This window comes from Melanotaenia boesemani, chromosome 9 (assembly GCF_017639745.1).
Source record: "Melanotaenia boesemani isolate fMelBoe1 chromosome 9, fMelBoe1.pri, whole genome shotgun sequence".
In the NCBI taxonomy this organism is placed as follows: domain Eukaryota; kingdom Metazoa; phylum Chordata; class Actinopteri; order Atheriniformes; family Melanotaeniidae; genus Melanotaenia; species Melanotaenia boesemani.
Window position 1 is genome coordinate 31946122 of NC_055690.1, and position 14619 is coordinate 31960740.

A 14619-nucleotide genomic window follows, 5' to 3' on the forward strand; every position below is an offset into this window, starting at 1 on the left:
CTGAGCCAAAGCTACTGCAAAATGGTCTGAGGCAAAATGAATAATGTTCTGAGGTCAGATGACCCAAAATTTGAACTCCTCCTGACAAATGAGGAGATGCACCCTTCAGCTTATCAATGCTCAGGTATAAGCAGGGATTTTTCTATGTGAGCTCCTAATGCAAATATCGTTTTGGGCATTGACACTGAGCATTTTGGAAAACACAGTTCCAAGAAAAGATTTTCACACGATTCAGCTGTTTTGGGCTGCAGCATCATAGAATGTGCTTCCATTGCCTTGGTTTCTCATCAAAAACATGCACCAAACTGTAACTTAGCAGAGATAGTTCTGGTGCTAATCTTGCTAGCAGCCATCTTTTCACATAAAGTACAGTAACAAGCCAACTATGATGGTCATACTGGAACATGTTACAGAGTACACTGCAACATAAAACAGTCCTCCAGCAACACAGAACTTGATGCGAACTAGAGGCGGAGAAACATTCGTTTTTTTTGGATGCATCACATGCGGATGTGGAAGATTTTTGGCTCAATATCCAAATGTTACAAAAAAGTTTCAATAAAAGTTTTATTTAACTTTTAATTAATAACATAATGTTGAGGAACACAAAAGGCAGAACTCAAAACTGTGGAAGTGTGGCGTCCGGACCGTCTATGTGCACACAACAGAGATGACGGATGAGCATGAAATCTGACTGGCAACCTCTGCATGAAAAGTTAGCATGTTGTATTTCTTCTGCTTCTATTGGCTACTTGGTTTGCTTGGAAAGTTTGGTGCATTTGGGGAGGTGTGAATGCACAAATGAACTCTGAAGCTTTGGTCCACCTACAAATGTACCTCTCTCTGCCTCTTTATAATCACATTGCGGCCATTTGAATTGTAATCAAATCAAATCATGATGTGCAGAAAGATTCCCACCCCTGATGCCAATATTACCAGTTTTGAACCAGACGGATGTTAATGGGAAAAGATGGACAACAAAACTGTTTTCACTGAAAAATGGTGAGAGAAATGTGTATGTTTAAGAAATTAATGTGGCATTTGACCAAGTTGACCAAGTTCTTCATGTTACATCGAAGGGCAACAAACTGTGACGTCACCTGTTAAAAAGTTGTACAAACTATTTCTCTGTGTTTTCATGTGGAGGGAGATTCAGAAATGGTGCTGCATTAATATCACCTCAGTTCAAAACCCTGCATCTTTTACCAAATGCAACATCTGCTCCCATCCAGATGGCGTCTTTCTCAGGGTGCTAAACCACAAAATCCTTCTACTACAATATAACGTGGCTTTAAAGCAGAAGAGTCTAGGTGGAGCACTGGCCTGCCTGCAGCCGAGACATTTCATCAGCCAAAAACATTTGACGCATTGTAAAACACAAAATATGACAAAGAAGACCCAGGACTGCCAGGAAGCTAGCATCCTAAATTCCATTCAACTCAAGCTCAGCCAATTTCTTTCTTAAAACAGTAAAAAGGATCACATTCAGCATGATGTTGTTCTCTGTATATAGTTAATAAAATATTAGTTTATGAGATTTGCAAATCTTTGCGTTTTTCTATTAACATTTAATGTCCCAGTCTTTTAGAACTGGGGCTGTATCTTTCACATCTAAGCCTAATCATGGAATTTTGATCCTTACATGGAAACAGCTACATGTGGGAGTGAATTCAAAAAGTTTGAAATGTTGGTACAGCAGGAGGTTGAAGCTGTTCTTTTTCATATATTGCTCTATCTATTAATTAGATTCAGAGAAAAACAGCAGTTTAAGCTTAAAAGTCTTGATTAACAAAGCTTTTAATCCACTTGTGCTCCATAAACCTCTAAATAAAATTATCTAAATCTGAACCCAGTCACTCTTGAAGTTTAACCAGTGGTAGATCACAGAGTGCCAAAGATATTTGAGGGAGAAATACAGCAGAGTAATAGTGATTCATCCTGACCTGCATTGGAGGAAGGCGTCCAGGTGACTCTGAATATCCCACGCAGACACTCACACATGGTCCACAGCAGGAAGCCAAAGGAGGAAACGCACCAATGGGGCTGCCAACACGCAGGCTGTGGGGCTGGGAGAGCTCTGCAGCAGAGCTGGGGGAGGCAGGTGGGTGTTGGAGGCGATCCGGGGGTCGCTTTGACTGTTTAGGCCCGACAGAGACTGTGAGCTACACTGTCAGCATGGATACCAGATAGATGGATAGTAAGAGAAAAAGAGGGAGGGGAGCTCCTGGGGTTGAGAGATGGATGGATGGATGGATGGATGGATGGATGGATGGATGGATGGATGGATGGACGGACGGATTGAAAAGAGTCAGAACATTGACAGAGACGTGCAGGTCTCATTAGTTTTTTTGCACATTGACAAATGCAGTTTCTTTTCCTCTGTAAACCAACACAGACTGGAAAACCAAGATGATATTAATACATGTGTGTGTGTTCGTGACTGTGTGTTTGTGAGAGAAGGGCAACACCCATGAGATAAGACAGAATGGGAGCGTATTAGCTGTAGTGGACAGTCAGCAGTTTGCAGCGACCCTCTGCAAAGCCCTGCTCCATTGTCTATGGTGCTGGAGGCTTTAGCTGTGGCCCAGCAGGGATTTTCTTTCTTCCTGGGTTGAAGGGAGTGGACTCTGGACATCAGTCCGACGGACAACACGCCCTAGACATGGCAGCATGACTGACTGATCAGAGAATTTATTCAAAACTTATGGCTGTTTATTCTATCTATTTATTTATTATTAATAATGATTCACAATAAAGGGTGTAACATTGTGAGAACAAATGAGGAACTCAGTGCTATCAATTAATGGTTATTCTATAACTAAATTCTGCTAGTTAAGAGATAATGAAGGAAATAATTGATTGTTATTTATTGGGAAGTATTTCTAATAAGCTAAGGTTGAGTGAGTCTGAACACTTTGTTTTAGGTGGATCCAACAGCTTATTAAATGATAACTGATCAGGATTTAGTCTTTTTCTTATAAATTTTTACAGATTCTGGTTTTGTTCTTGTAAAATTCCTGTTTCACCCTTGTTTTTCAGTTTGTTTTCCTTAACTTTTCTTATGTTCAGGTTGGAATTGCTGTGTTCATGATTTTATTTTGTTCTGTTGTTCTTGAGATACTCGTTGTTTTAGAAGATTTCATGTTCTGGATGACTTCCTTTCTAGGGAATCATGACAGATCCTCATCTAAACTTCTGTTTTCTGGATGAAGTCAACTGCATATGTTTGGGTTTTGCTAAGCTGTTGGTTCACCAGGTTCTTTGTAAAACAAAGTCATTTGGTTTTGACTGCCTTCCTCTTGCCGGTGAATTTTGCATTTGTGTCCTCATTTACATCCCATCATGTTAAAGAAGATTTAGCAACGTCATAGTTGTAGTGATTCATTATTGTTTCTAATCTTTTGAAAACATTAGCAAAGATAAGAAAATAAATAAAAGAAAATTTAACTGAAAACAGGTTTTGTTCATAGACCGGATCGAGTTACTGACCTCTGAGCTGCATTTGAAGCTCAGCATCATCTGAAAGTAGATGTGTAACACACCCTGCCACAGCTGTAGCATGGGGTGCAGTAGCATGTTGATATAATGCAGATCCACATTCTTACCCATAACTTCAAACTCTGAGTAAATAAGTCTAAGATTTTCATGAAAACATACTGCATGTGTTAGACAGTAGTTTATTAAAACATGTTAAATGCTGAGAACTTGAAATGTGGAAATGGGCTAAGAAAATGTTTTTCTTTGATTATTTTTCCTCAAGGTTTATTGGGTGCAGTTAAAACCACAAAGTCATGGTGCAGGAGGATTGTGTATAAAATGGGAGCAAAAGCGACCTCAACTCTTCAGCCTAATAAGATGCATTAAGGCCACCAAAACAATTTTAACAGAACATTTTGCATTATGAACTTCTGCTTGTTCACAAGTCCTCTCCACTCAATTACATTATATTGAAAAGTGGCATTCATCATAACTGAGGATTAACATTTTGATGATTATGTACTTCTTTTTAAAGAGGTACATTTCAACCTTGAAAGAGAGAAAAAAACATAAATTGTTATTTCTAACCACAGACTCACAGAACACGTGATGTCGTCCTTCAGGGTGATAAATGTGGATTCTCTGCTCGTACAGACAGTGTTTGTCTGCCACATGCCTCAGTTAATCCCTCCAAAGTGCAGAGTAGTTGGGAGCTGAATCATCGAGGATGGAGCCGGTGAGTGTGCACAAACACATTTTTATTTCACATAAAGCTGAGGCCCTGAGAATCCTTTGGGTTTAACAGAAAGTGACTCAGAAAGATCAAACAGCTCAAATCTTCAAGCTTAAATCTGCAGCTCTCTTCTTCTTTCCCACCGTTCAGAAAGATGAATAATTTACTACGAGCCATGAATTCTTACTTTTTTCCCCTTCTGATGGTGAAAGGAGAGACAGAAGACAAACATGTGGAGCACTTTGATGAACCTTTTGTAAATGCCCCCATTATCTCGGGGAATTACACAGAAATCCTTGAATCATTTTGATTTATGGTTCCATTATCATCAGGTCATCAGTTTCTGTTTGTCTTGTCCAGATCAGCCTCAGCTGTAATGTTTTTTTAAGGGAATAAATACTGACATGCTGCATTTTCATAAGCTTTATGCACATTTTCTGCATAAAACCATTGGATTTAACAAAAAATTGGAAAAAAAAACCTCACAAGGCAAAGAGTTTCCTTTAATTTTGTATAGTAATAAACAACAATATATAAAGGAGTTTGTTTAATTGTTTATTTGTTTTATTAAAATGATCAAAGATGTCAGCTAGTCTTCCCGGGTTCCAGACTATAAACTATTAAAAACAAGCATTACAGACTAAAGTATAACACATAGAATATAATAATATAATACAGAACAATATATAGACAATAATACATAGTATTATATATATATATATATATATATATATATATGTACACACACACAGGAATCAGTTGTGACTGATGAAGCATAAGGAGTGGTCACCCTCCGACCACACATTGAAACACTGACCTCCCTCTCCTAAGTGTTCCATTCTTCCATTATCTAGCGCTTCGTCTATTAAGCGTCACGGGGAAGCTGGAGCCTAACCCTTAATTTTAGAAGGTGAGAGGCAGGGTACACCCTGAGCAGGTTCTTAAGTGTCCCTTACCACTAAATGAACGTAATGTTGCTGACACAGTTCGTGCATCAGCATGTGGGATTTGCTAATCCTCTCAGGTGCTTCAGGAAAGCATTTAATGATTTAAAGACCCCAAATGAATGACCTGTGAAACAGACTGGTTTCAGCCTCTCAGGATGGCTTCTCATCTTCTCTTTCAGCACAAAGAGCAGCTTTAACCTCATAAATATGTATAGAATATATAAATGATCGGTGTAAAGGACAATAAGAGCCAGACAGCCGGTTGTGTGAAACTTCTTTTATTAATTCTCTTCTATCAGTTGCAGATTTTGTGTTTCATGTCCACATCCAGCTGTAGATGAAATAACAAATTTGTATTTAATGTCCAGTTATTACAGCAGAAGAGATCAGTCATTTATACCTGTTTGTTTGACTAAAGCAGGGATGCCTAAGTTCGGTCCTCGAGATCTACCACCCTGCAACTTTTAGATGCAACCCTTAACCAACACGCTTGAATCAAATGTCATCTGCATGTCATTCAGCTCTGCAGAGGCCTGGTAACGAGCCAGTCATTTGATTCAGGTGTGTTGGAGAAGGGTTGCATCTAAAAGCTGCAGGATGGTAGATCTCGAGGACCAGACTTGGGCAGCCCTGGACTAAAGACATAGTCCAAGAGAAAGGATCAGCTAATGGGATGTAGTGACTTCTGGTGGTGATATAACAGGTTGCAGCCAAGTGAAATCCCTTTATCTCATCAATCGCATAACAGAAACTACGATGGAAGCTAAAAATATAGAAAAAACCCACCAATGGTAGACTCAAGAGTCAGGTGTTATCCTCACGATACTCTAGGAAAGAACAAAAATCCATACACCTTAAACATCTGTCTCTGACACCAACACAAAGAGTGAACTGGGTTTCGTTTTCTGACATAATTTAACCCTTTAAGGGCCTGTTCTACTGTTTGGTAGACAGATTTTTTAAATGACTTTTATTACAAATTTATGGAAATAAACAAACTTGAGCCATCTCTAAGACTTGGTTTACACATGTGTTTGACATGTTCCCCCACACGTAGATCATAAGAAAATGTTCTAAAACCACGTTTAGACATGTGGACCACATGTGGTTTATATGTGCAGAACATGTGGTGCACATGTGGACCACATGTGGTTTATATGTGCAGAACATGTGGTGCACATATAAAACACATTTGGATCACATGAAAATGTGCATGTACACACAAAGCATGTTTTTTCTGTAAGGTTAATACCTGGTTAAGTTACTGTTATCCCATTACTGTTTCAGATTTCCACCATTTCACTTCGATCATCTCAGCCATTGGTTAAACATATTTTTTCGTGTGATCACAAAGAAAAAAAAGAAATGAAAGATTTTTCTTCATGTGAACTGTGAAGCTAGGTTTTATCATTTTGAGCTGGAATCATTTATAGGATGATTATTTTAACATCTCCCTTCACATCATAAGACAAAAATCAACAAAGCCATCATTTAAATAAATACATCATTAGACATTAAGCTTTATTAACATCCCTTTTTATTAAATTTTACAGCAACATTTCAGAAACTACAGAACATTTTATAAACGTGCTCTAAAATAATTTATTTGTGATTATTTACTTTGTTGTTTTAGTCATTCCAGATGTTTTCCAGATTTAAACAGTTGTGTGTCTTCGTGTGATTGATTCTGTTATTTTGAGTTTTTTAAAAGTTTTTATTGTTTGACTTTATCTCATCTTCATCCAGCTTCTGGAGAGTAAAACGAGGTCAAACTAACAATGTTTTGGAGCTTATAAAGTTTGTTAAATTGCTAAACACTGGTCTACACGTGTCCACGTTTCCTGTAAATCAACCTGATCCTGTTCATCTTTCTTTAGTTTTTCCCACTTTGATTTTATAGACTTATGTTGGGAATCAGTGAATCGTTGGGAGAATATTTTTTATGACCTCACCGTCATGGCCTTCCTCCTCCAGTGAGCTGTGGCAGCATGACGCCGCCCTGAAGGTCCTGCAGTGTCTCTGATGAATATTTAGAAGGGCTGTATCCCTTGTTTCCTGTTTCCAAATAGTCATGTTTTAACAGGGGCCTGCTAATGCAAATATAAATGCAAGAGAGAAAAATCCAGTTATACACAAAGACATAAAAGAAGGTATTCTTTTCAGGGATTTGCAAAAACACCATGCAAATCAAGGGATCACCTGATGGATTATCTTTGAAGAGGATTTCCCAGCTCCAGAAGGCCTTGTGATGCCAATCAGCTCCCTGCTGCAGGATCACCCTGACAGGTTCTTCAGCAGAGCGTCGTAGGCAGTTATTTTACTGTAAAATTCAAAAGCAAATTTCAGGACATATTTGAGTTTATGAGAAAAAAAATGTAAAGGTAAGTACCAAAACGTGGTTGTAAAATAAACTAAGAAAACAGAGTAAAAATGTTTCATTTAGCTGCTTTAAAACAATCAACAAGCCTACAAGTTTGAACCTGAGTCGGAGAAACATGAGACACTGGTGAAGCTAGAGAAAAAGTCTCTAAACATGGGAAAGGGTTAATAATAGTTTCTCCTACGAGACATGAAGGCAGCATGACTTCCACCATCATGAGTGACAAGACAAAGAAAGGAACCCTTCTACGGCCTCATGTCCACTCATGTGGTGAGAGGCTGTGAAAACCCCTCCGAGATGTGGAAAAGACCAGAAAGCTGGCATCCCTGCTGCTTCATCTGACATCCACCCATCCTCTCACCTCCTGACATGCTGCCCTCCCCCTCGGCCCCCATGGGCACATTCTCCTCCTCTGCTACCACAGCTTGCTGTCTCTTCATTACAAGTTCTTGTCATCAGTGTCACTGATCCTCCTCCAGGCCCCATCAGCCAGCTCTCTGAGGAGTTGGACGTCTTCCTGCAGTGTTGTTCAAATAACAGACACAGCAGCAGCCTGATCCTGTCAACACAACACCCCCCACCCCCCTCAGGTAACAATAACATTTAACTATATTCCATATTCCATCTTATCTAGCCTTTTTAGCACCTTTATGCAAAGATTAAATTAAATCAAATTAAAATTTTTACTGCAATGAAATGGAGCAAATGCCGTGGCCAGATGCACTCAACATAAAGATGACCATACTTCACCCATCTTAACACTGGTTATCTGTTCAGGATAGATGTATAGACAAAAACTTTCAAATACTGTATAATAATATGAAACGGTCCTGAGTCGCCAGCCGTGTATATATTACCAGGAAAATGAGAAATGCATGTTGTTACAGTTATTTGTTGAAATGTGTGTAAACATAAATGGAAAAAAGGAAAAAGTTCTTCTTTAGACGTCTCTTCCTCTTGTTCTGTTCTCTGTCCAGATGATACCACACTGCTTCAATAATGTTGAGGTCCGGGTTCTGGGGAGGACTCATTCCTCCATCAGAACTGTTGAGGTCCGGGTTCTGGGGAGGACTCATTCTTCCATCAGAACTGTTGAGGTCCGGGTTCTGGGGAGGACTCATTCCTCCATCAGACCTGTTGAGGTCCGGGTTCTGGGGAGGACTCATTCCTCCATCAGAACTGTTGAGGTCCGGGTTCTGGGGAGGACTCATTCCTCCATCAGACCTGTTGCCACCAATTTTAAGACCGGTTTTTGTGTCATGTGGCATGCCTCAGCCCTTAGATCTGAAACTCTGAGACAGCTTTTCTCTCTAAATCAGATTATTCCTCACTCCTACCGCTCAAATCGAAACATAAACCAGCTACATTTATAGAAAATGACTCGCTTTGACTCAACAACATTAATGGAAGGATTGGCCTCGTTTTTTTTGTTTTTACCAAAAATCCCTTCATCCAGCCAATTGTTTGGACAATGTAGTGGAGCCCACACACCCCCACACATCAGGCAGATACGATCTGAACCTGCCCTGTCAGAGGAGAGGAGCCCACCCTTTACTGTTCGCACCCTCGTCACCACATCTGTCCACTGGGAGAACAAAGTGGTAATTAAAGTGCAAATGACCTCATTTTATCCTCAGCTGACCCCCACCCACATCCTGAATTTCTCCTGCTTATTGCTGCACCCATTTCTCTTGTTCAGGTCAACTTCAATCCAGACGTTTGGACTGTGTTAGAGAAGATTTTCTCTTTTAAAGACTTTCAGCTGCATTTTCTGCATGTGTGTGATTCCATGACTGAATTTCGATCTCATCTTCAATAAATGGATCTAAGACATATTTTCCTGAAATATTCCAAGCCATCCTTTCATTCAGTTTCCTCAAAAAGGAAAGGCCAGAAAAAATCTGCATAAAATCAGGACAGTTTTGGACTATTGTATTGGACTTAATGTATTTTATCAGTTTCATTCTGTCAGTTCTGGGATTTTAGGTCTGACAAAGGTTAGAACAGTAAAGCTAAAGGTTGCATTCACTCTCACACGTCACAGATGTTTAAGCATGGAAAATAACAAATGATGAAGACTCTCCTTTCAGAAAACACACACACAAACTCTAGAGAAAATTTTTTGCAGTTTCTACAATGTTTAGATACACAATTATACAATTTCTTTTAATTTATTGAAAAAAAATTATTTTTATCAATTTTATTTGATATTTATATATATATATATATATATATATATATATATATATATATATACATATATATATATATAGATAGATATCTATATTTATATTTATGAGACAAGATATAAAATTTTTCGGTTTCATATTGTCTGCAGTAAAATAAAGTGACTAAAACACACAAAGACTCACATATTCTGGACTTGTTCACACAGTGGGGGATGCTTTGATCCTGCCTGCATGTCTCAGCATTTTGGCACAAAGCACATCCTCACGAGGACTAACATAAACTAAAAGAAAAGATATAAATCTACCACAACACTGCATAGTAAATAAATTATTGTGTGTGCAGATTTCCAGGGTGGTCCTCTGCATGGCACACAAACAAACAGCGAGGTCTGGTCCATGACTGGGTGGTGCAGCTTGATGCTGCAGTGATAACTGCTCCAATCAATTTAAACTTTCTTACAACAAAACAAGGAACAAAAAGTACCTGCAGGTATAAAGTTGTTCCATAAATTTTGTTTACGCCAAAGGCCTTAGCTGTATTCTATTCTATTTTATTCTACAGTCATTTAGCAGATGCTTTTATCTAAAGCGACTTACATTTGAGAGTAAGAACAACACAAGCAAGAATTCAAACAAGATGGGACGTCATCATTAAGTGATAGTCAGACTGCTGTGAGTCCAGTTGGACCCAGGTGCTGTCATGTAGTGCTAGAGGCGGTGCATGTGTTTATTTTTTTTGTAAGTGATTTTGTTTAACTACAAGATCATGATTTCATCGAACAATATCAACTTGGGCATAAGTGAAAGATATGTATGTATGATATGTATGATGAGTCAGGATGTGCAGCAGTGAGCAGGAGATGATTGGCTGCGTTCCACCTGTAAGGAGCTGCAGCTGCTGGCAGCTTGATCCAGTGGCCCAAAAACTGCTTGTTGTAAGAAGCTCAGGTGACACAACCGGACCACGCCCTAGACCTGAAGGAGGTTTTTCTATCACAGCTTGCATAATTCAGTTTGTAAGTCATAATGAGGAGGTCTGCAGGCAGAAACATTAATTTATAAAAACATAAAGCTGAGATGACAAACAAAATATTGTGAACTCTGTCAGGTCCGGTAAAATCGATTAAACCCATGCTGCCTCTCCCACCACAGTCGTAGTTCACGGGTCACGGGATGGGTGGAGACTGGATGCTTTTGGACATTTAACAGCGAGACAGAAATAACCTTCAGGGTTGGGCTCTGCAGCTTTCCGTGACCACCGATGACACCAAATAGTTTAAACACCAGGAAACAACATGTCAGAGATTCCTCAGAGGGTGTGTGTGTGTGTGTGTGGGTGTTTGAGGTTTATTTGCTGCACCACTGTTGCTGTTAGTTATGGTGGTGAACCTTGTGCTTCAGACAGTCTTGGGTTTAAGCTTTAGTTTGTTAATATAGGACATTTGTTTCAGGTGAAATAAAGAAATAAATCCCTGAAGCCCAGACAGTCTTTAAACCACTGCACAGGGATTTGTAATTGTGCCCCTCACACACACAAACTAACCCAGTGCAGTGGGTTAGAGCTTCATGTTGAAATATGTTGAAGTACAACTTGAATTAGGATCCAGTGTTTGGTGCAATAAAGCTTCTTTAATCAAATAATTCCAGCTAAATCTGCTTTATGATATCAGAAAATACCCCAAAAATTTTATTTTTATAGAATTTTTATTTTCAATCTGTACTTTAGTTCTGTCACAATTTAAGATTTTGCCAACACCAGAACCTAAAAAAACTAATCGTAATTCAATTATTGTGGTCCATAGAGAAAAAAAAGTAAAAAGGTTCCAGTATCAAACATCTAGAGCAGTGGTTCCCAAACTATTTTCCTCAAAGACTCCCTTCATGCAACTACTAAGAAGCTGTGCTGCCTACTAAGTACCTTTTTTTTTTTTTTTTTTTTGAGTAAGGGTTTAAATTTTAAAATATTGTTGTATAGCAGACTTTGATGACCTCATTTATTCATTTTGGACCTGGTTTTAAACGTTAATGTTTACAGGTTCTATATGAACAAAATGCCCAAATGATAAAAAACTCACACGGATGCACTTCAACTCAACACGGCCTTAATTTTACTGGCTCTGAACAGTCAAAGCCTTGGGGACCCCCTGTGCTGTTTGAGGGACCCCCTTAGGGGATCAAGGACCCCAGGCTGGGAACTACTAATGCAGTGATCCCCAACCCTGGTCCTCAAGGCCCATTATCCTGCAGGTATTAGATGAAGGCTGAATTCCTTCATCTGCATGACATTCAGCTGTGCAGAGGCCTGGTAACGAGCCATTCATTTGATTTAGGTGTGTTAGAGAAGGGATGCACCCGAAAGTTGCAGGATAGTAGCTCTAAGGGACTGGATTTGTGCACCTCTGTATTAGATGCTTCCCTGCTGCAACACACCTGGTTAAGACTATATGGATCTCGAACAACTCTGCACAAGTCTGCTAACGAGACATTCATTTGAGTCAGGCGTATTGTAAGGAGAGAAATATTGAAAGTCTGCAGGATAGGGCATGAGGACCGGAGTTAGGGATCCCTGATCTATAGGACTCTATTAATAATGTGAAAATGAGACTGAATGTGTTTTCGCCTTACAATGAGGTCCATAAACTCCAGCTCACAAGCCACCAGGTCAGATTGGAAGGTTTTTACAGACACCTGGCTCCAGATTGTCCCTTTAGTTTTATTCAGTTTTCATCTGCTGCCTTCGTTTCTACCTATAAACCTGCAGGAGAACATGAGTTGATGCAGTTTAAAACATCACCACCAGATGTCGCTAAATCCTGCATACTTAACCCTTCATTTAGTTGGTTCCGTTTGGTCTCTTCTTTTTTTAACAAATGAAATATGCTTGAATACAGAATTGTGCAAAATCATTGACTCATCATTTCTTTATATTTTGTTCCAAACAGAAAAAGTTTGTTGTGTTCTTTTAGAATGGTCTTCATCAATAGTTCATCAGTTTTCTAAAGTTTTTCTTTAAACATTTGTTGCTGTTTCACTCATTTGTCCTTGTACATGACCATTTTCAGAGGAACATGTTTATCTGTTACTTAACTGTTATTTAACACTGACTTATGAATCGTTTTAAGCATAAAAAAGGCTCCTAACTCAAGGGATGAACCAGTACTGTGTCAACACATATCAGACAACTTAGCAAAGAACCAATTTTAAATCATAGCTGGGCACGAAGACATGGAATTTGTTCCCCATAACACAGTTTGACAAACAGAAAATAGGATTGAAATAGCTGTGTGGGATCATCTGGAAAGAGAACAGAAGGCAAAAATATCCAAAGAAGAGCTTTGGAAAGTCCTTTAAGAAGTCTGGAGAACGTCTTTGAGACGGTTCAGACCATGATGAAGAAAGAACCTGCTCAGACCAGATATTCACTTTCAAGATCGATGAATTGTACAAACTCTGCTTTTGTTTTATATAATGTGTTCACATTCACGTTTGCACATGATTCAGTAAAAGTCAGCATCAATTTCCTGATTCCTGGCGATTATTGAAGAAAGAAGTTGTGTCTAAAACTTTGCTGGTCAAATAAAAAGAGGTGTGTCCTCAGTAGTTCATTTTATCATAGATACAGGATGTTTAAACATCAATTTGCAGTTGATGCATTCATCTAACCGCACGTATCAGCCCTGTCTCCGGTCAGCAGAGACTGGGTGGGTTTGAGTCTTTCATTCAGACACACCCATAAACAGCCAGAACCAGTGGACCACCACTGGACTCTGATTCAGCTGAAAACACATTTCTGTGTTGTCATTTGGTTGAGCTTTTCTGGTGATTTTATTTATTTTCTGTCCAGATTTGCCTCTGCTTATTTCTTTATTATTATTATTTTATTTTAGTGTAGTAATAATTTTACCAGTCAACTTAAACCTGCACCAATGCTGCCCCCAAGTGTTAGAAATCTGCCACTGCATCGTGACCTCATACTGGAAATGATAGAGGTCAGAAAATCTAAATATCCAACAAAATATTTAAATGTATATGTAATAATAGTTAGAAGAATAGATTAAAAGAATAGTTTATAATATAGCTTTTCTGACACGCAGGTTTAACTGTGTTATAATAATGAAGAATTTATGATTCTGAAACAAACTCGTAATTTGTTTGAAACCTTGGAGGAGGAGATCCTCGACGTGAAGAAGTGAATGAGCAGCCTGCAGAGGGGAAAGTTGCGTTTGGGGGCGTGCAGGACGAAACGAACATGTTGTACCTTTAGAGACGGCTGACAGCGGGCTGAGCAGCGGGACATCAGCGGGGCCTTAATCCGGGTGGAGGCGCTTGATCTGCGGACACAGCACTTTGAGAGATGAAATGATGCGTTCACTAAACGCTTGACATGATATTTTCTTTTCCACGGTATAAAACAGATTACGAGGTAGCCTATGTGGTGATTTAGTGTAAAAGCTTGAAAGCGAGAAAATTCTGTAAGTTTGAGATTTTCTTTTTTCTTTTAGGAAAGTTTGTAACACCAGCGCTGCATGCACTTAACTCCAAGACAAACTGTTAAATGTCAAGGTAAACTTTGTGTTAAACTCCATGAATTAATACCAAATGTATGGGGAAATGGGGAAATTAACGGTTTAGTTTATTATTCTCACCTTCATTCCTGTGACATGCCCGACCTGGTTTGGAGGTGTACCAGAAAACTTTGCAGACAGAAAGTCGCAGCTGTGCGCACAGACCATGCTGCATCTCCGCGGTGGTGAAGCGACAACAACAGCGGCTCCCTCCATGTTTCCATCTGTTTTATCAGATTATTCTGCTGCAGGCAGATTAGCAAACAGCCTCCACAGCCCAGCTGTCCAGCGGTCAGGGCGGTGCGTCGCCACGTCCGCCCAGCTGACC

The 14619-nt window shown here is 39.3% G+C and overlaps 1 long non-coding RNA gene across 3 annotated transcripts; it reads right to left on the minus strand.

Moving 5' to 3' along the window:
* Window positions 1–5286: 5286 nt before the first annotated feature.
* On the minus strand, window positions 5287–14619 carry LOC121645576. 3 transcript variants are annotated; one of them, XR_006011452.1, is made up of 5 exons: window positions 14373–14619; window positions 13985–14057; window positions 7357–7477; window positions 7110–7244; window positions 5287–5488 (listed from the first exon to the last, which is right to left on the minus strand). It is a non-coding gene; the product is annotated as an uncharacterized LOC121645576 (long non-coding RNA). The 3 variants fall into 3 exon arrangements; XR_006011451.1 differs by lacking the exon at window positions 5287–5488 and having other exon boundaries at window positions 5998–7244; XR_006011453.1 differs by lacking the exon at window positions 5287–5488 and having other exon boundaries at window positions 5998–7247.